A 5119-nucleotide genomic window follows, 5' to 3' on the forward strand; every position below is an offset into this window, starting at 1 on the left:
CTGAGAAGGCATCATCTGCCCAGTGCATCTGTTGACTTGTTCTGTTATTTGAAAGCAAACAAGAAAAAGACAACAAAACCCAGAAAGACTTCTTGTTGATGGGCATCCTTCAGAACTGCCTCCGAGCTCCCAGGTTGTGTCCGTACAGGCCTGCCTGTCTCCTGTGGCCCTGCTGAAGCAGGGGTTGATTATAACAGAATTGGAGAACCGAGAGGGCCCAGCTCCCCAGCTTACCCCTTCTGGAACCCATGTTCCGTCACTACATCTCCCCCAGCACTTTCACATTCTCAGACTGGTCCCTTCAGGCACAGCAGACGCTGTGGGGGCAACATGGGGTCAGTCAGTGCATAGGATAGTTCTGGGCTGCAGTCAGATGGCCAGAGCTGGCCCAGACTAGGAACTCCATCTCAGGGGTCGTTTCCAGAACATCTTGCCCAGGAGAGGGGACCTTTTTCCAGCTCAGCTCTTTCTCTCTCTCCCTCAAGAAAGGGAGCTTGCTCTGTCCTTATAGACTTTCCGTGGAAGATCCAGCCCAGGGAGGGGCAGCTGATTTAAGCTTCTCACTCCATTCCCTGCCCTTAGAAGATCAGGTCCCCAGTTGTCCAATTCACCCTCTCTCGGTGCCTCTTTCTACTGCACAATGCCTGGGTTCCTTCTTTCTCTTTTGGTTCCCAAGAGCCACAGAGTCAATTTTTTCTTTTTCCAGAAAGTCCTAGAAGCTTCTTCTTGCTCTAGTTTACCAGTCAACTTGGCAGCACACTTTATGACTATAACAGAAAGATAAAAATATGGCTAATAGGGGTGCCTGGCTGGCTCAGTCAGTGGACTATGTGACTTGGTCTCAGGGTTGTGAGTTCAAGTCCCACTTGGGCATGGAGCCTACTTAAAAATCAATCAATATAAATAAATGATGCAAATAATAATAAAAAGCAAGTGGGGACTGCCACACCCCCATGCTCGGGGAGAGAGGCCCCTTTCCCTTCAGAAGTGGGCCAGGTTCTGTTGGAGAAAACTCTGAAGGACATTTGGACTGTGAGAGGCGGGACATCCCAGCCCAGAACAGGTTGGGGGGGGGGGCGGGCGTGAGGCCGAGAGTGTGCTAAACTGTTCCAGATAACGAAGTAAGAGGAATTTGGGGATTGTTCACTGTCAGCCTCTTAGTGACCAGAGAAGAGACTAGGGATCCGAACGAGAAATGGGGGGAAAGAGAGACCTGGAAAGGTGGAGGAAGTCAAGGTCTAATTGTGGACCCAAGCCAGTGAGAAGTTCCCCTCTCGACGGGAGGACTCATCAGTTTGTAGGAACTGAGGCATCTGACATTCCACGTGAAGCTCTATATACCTCTCTTCCCCCAGCACCGGAGTGACACCTGTTACAGCCGCCGGAGGACTGCAAGTCTCCGAGGGAGGGAAGGGGGAAGCGTGACTTTCCTCTCCTGAGTGGTGAAGGGCAGAGAGAGGCCAGCCACCCCAGGAGACAAGAGGGCAAGTGAAGAATGGCATTCAGTGGAGGTGGGAATGACATGGGCAGTGATCCCAAGAATGGACATCGGGAGAGGGCACTGGGCTTGAATGAGAGCTCAGTCTCATTTGAATGCAAAATAGAGGGAAACCCTGCAGGATGGAGGCCTTCAGGACATCTGGGCTCCAAAAGCAAGGTTATTTTCCCAGATTGCAGCCATATCCCACCACTGACCATTGACTGACACTGTCGTCAGCCCTGCAGGTAAGCCCAGGTGTTAACATGGTGGGGGACCCGTGGGGGGTGGGTGGGTGAACCCCAGGAACTGACTGTCCCAGGCCGGTGGACAGGTGCACATCCTGCCCCACTCCTCTTGTCTCTCCACTAGTGTTGGGACCAGTGGGAGGGAGAAGTCAGCCCCCAGCCATCCAGGTGGGCTCCCCCACCCTCCCTCCCTGCCTCAGGTCGTGGCTATCTGCTCCCCATTCATGCTGCTGCCACTCACTCCCATCCTAACACCGCCACTGTGTCCTCCCCCAAACAGAAGGGAAGGTGCTCCGTGACAGCGTTGAGGAGCGGGGGGAATCTGGTTGCCTCGGTTGGCCCTTGCTGCATGGGTAGGATTGGGGCCACTGTGTCTTCTGTGGTGTCTGGCTACAGGAGAATGACTCTTGTCTAACATGTTCTGTCCGGCAAGGCTTCCCCTTTCCCTGCCCTTTGGCTCAAGAGAGCAGCGTTTTGTTGGGATTTTCATCGTCTGTTCCTTCTGGTGTTTCTGGCCTTCTCTGTCCCATGTCTGGGCACATGAGACAATGAGGAAACCCCGAAACTACTTGCCATGCTCCTCGAGTCTCAACCCCTAACAGGCCTGCCTTCTCACCACTTTTCAGATCCTTCTTGCATTCATTTTGTATCTAATGTCCAGCATTTTCAACCAGACCTCACTCGTTATTTTTATAGTCATAGTTTTGGAGAAAGGTTTATTTTTCACCACTCATTTGATCTATGGCTGGAAAATTTTTCACTTCAAAGATCAGCGTCGTTAACAAGAATCACTGGTCTGGACAGTCCTGGGTGCCCTACTTTTTACGTATTATAATTTGGTTTAAAAAAATAAAAGTCCCCTACATTACAATATTGGAGTCTAAACTTTAACAATGAACTTTGGTCTGAAGAGCCTGTATTGTTAGACTTCAAATGTCCAGGAACCATGAGCAAGTTTTGCTGAGGAGGAATGAGGCATGGGAGAGAGAGTGTTTCAGAGGAAAAGGCTCTGCAGTGAACACATCAGGCCTCAAGCTGCGTCCCGGGGAACTTGCCCTCCAGGGAGTCCACATGGGAGACATCCTGCCCGGCATAGTGGGTCCTGCGTGGGGTTGAGGCTCTCAAGTCAAGGCACCCCAAATTCAGTCCAGATGACGTCACTCTTGGTGGTGGGATTTCAGACTTGCATTTTCTTTCTTCCTTATACTTTGATGTGTTGTTTGAACATTTCATATTCTATTCTAATGTATCCCATTCTTTCTATTCCACAAATGAACCCCATTCTCTACCCTTGCTCGCCCCATCCTGGACAGGTGGGCCCAACCTCCTGGGTGATGTGCCATCTTGACGGTTACCATTGTCCCCAGCCCATGTAGAACACCCCCTTAGGAGTAAAACAGTTTCCAGTAAACCATTTTTAAAAGGTAAACTGAGGCATATTAAAAATTATCAGTGTTAATTTCAGTAAAAATCAACTTCAACTTGACAGTGTCAAATAGTGCACTTTAGCAGAAGGACCTGGGGGGAAGGGGGTCGGAGAGAAGAGGGAGAAGCCAAGCAAGGAAATCATTTGACTGGCTGGAGCCTAAGTGGTTGTCTTATTCGGAAAGCCTCATTGGCTGTTTGGGATTGGTTGTCCTTAAGTTCCCATTTCTTAACCTTGAGGCAATCCAGGCTTAGGTTTTGGTTTGCTTCCCAGGCTACTAAGGCCTGCAAAGGGAGGTCCTGCCAGTGAAGAGACGAAGAGGGCCAGCACGATGACAGGATGGCCCCAGGGTGCTGGACAGCATCGTCACCTGCCACACCTCCAGCTCATCCTCCGGGTCCACACAGCCAGTCCTGATGACTCATCGGTCAGAGCTGTCCCCGTCCTCAGCGTCAGCCCTTCCCTCCTGACTTCGGTCTAATGGCCTCCTTGCTTAATTAACTTAACACCACTACCTCCCGTTAACAGGGCTTTGGCATCAGTCACAAGCCCAGGAGTCTGTTTCTGGTTAAACCTCAACCCTCCTCTTCTACAAAGCCCCAGGAAAATTCTAACTGGTCTTCGCATCAATCAGAGCCATGCTTTCCCTTGGCAACGGGTTTATTTTTACCCTACAGACACTGAGAGTCAAGGGAACAATCATGCTATCATGTTTCCTATTCCCATTGGCTGTTGGAAAGCTCAGAGCCAGAATGTGGCATGTCCCCAGCAGGTGCTGGGTAGAGGCGTGTATCCTGTGTGGCAATCTCACTCCTCGCTTCATCATACTTTCCCATACTTATTTTACCTTTCTTGTATCTTTCCCATTAAAATCTTTCATATGGATTTCACCTATCTACCTTGAAGTATTATTTGTATATTTGCAAGATTTCTCCTCTTTTCTGGAAAAGGTAGATGATGGATAGATGGATGGATGGATAGAAGCAGGAAGGGTGGGAAGGCAGACAGGCAGGGAGGGAGGGAAGGAGGAAGGTGGAATGAGTGGATGGATGGATGGATGGGTGGGTGGGTGGGTGGGTGGGTGGGTGGATGGATGGGTGTGTGGATGGATGGGGAGGGTGAATGGATGGGAGGTGAATGAATAAAGAGAAAGAGGGAGGGAGAATCCTCTCTTCTGCTGGGATCTTGATCAACCATTATTTCTCAAACTGTCCTATAAGATCTGGTGTACTTTCCCAGAAGACCAAGACCCACCATCCTTCTCAGAAAACACTGCCATGAACCTGTGCACATGACCTGGAACTTAGAGATCCTCTCTGGAGGCAACCTCAAGGTCCAGCTTGTCCTCCAACCCCAAGGATCACCCTTCTTTTGCGTGCATTCTGTATTGTGCAATAGTTCTCTTTATATTAATCCTGGACTTCTCTATTTCATTTTTAGGGAAGGGTTCATTGCTTTCTCTATAGAGAAAGGAAGAGGAAGGGGAGATCTATGAAGGACATGTACTATCTCAGAGAGGCGCCAAAATCCTGGGGTCCTCGGAACCTAAAAGAGATTCTAGTGATCTCCACTCTCAGGAATACCATCACAAAGCCAAAAATAAGCAAAGAAGGTGTTGGAGAACTAGAAGATCCCAAAGGCCATGCACAGCACCCAGAGGAGAGACCCTCACAGTTAATTCAAACTTTCTACGTCGTTCTGACCAGCTCAGGTTCATGGTTGCACGTCCACAGCAGACTAGCAGCTTCCCCTTGTGTTCTTCTTAGCACCGATTAAGTGCCTTTCCCTCCGGATCCCCATCCCACTTGCATTCTGCATTTGCAATAATGAAGTACCAACTCTCTCTTCTCCTAAACTACTCAGTACACTCTCTTATGTATTATTCATGTCTTGCCAAATAGTCTATAAACAAAATAATAAGAGTGCTGTTCCCCCTCTTTGTAATTTTCCTATTTCTTTTGATCTTGT

At 49.3% G+C, this 5119-nt stretch overlaps 1 long non-coding RNA gene across 2 annotated transcripts; it reads left to right on the plus strand.

Moving 5' to 3' along the window:
- The first annotated feature begins 996 nt into the window (after nucleotides 1-996).
- LOC125109082 (uncharacterized) lies at nucleotides 997-4016 on the plus strand. 2 transcript variants are annotated; one of them, XR_007130099.1, is made up of 3 exons: nucleotides 997-1063; nucleotides 1356-1725; nucleotides 3425-4016. It is a non-coding gene; the product is annotated as an uncharacterized LOC125109082 (long non-coding RNA). The 2 variants fall into 2 exon arrangements; XR_007130100.1 differs by lacking the exon at nucleotides 997-1063 and adding an exon at nucleotides 2652-2820 and having other exon boundaries at nucleotides 1095-1725.
- The last annotated feature ends 1103 nt before the right edge of the window (nucleotides 4017-5119 follow it).

The sequence above is a fragment of the Lutra lutra genome, chromosome 9 (assembly GCF_902655055.1).
Source record: "Lutra lutra chromosome 9, mLutLut1.2, whole genome shotgun sequence".
In the NCBI taxonomy this organism is placed as follows: Eukaryota; Metazoa; Chordata; class Mammalia; order Carnivora; family Mustelidae; genus Lutra; species Lutra lutra.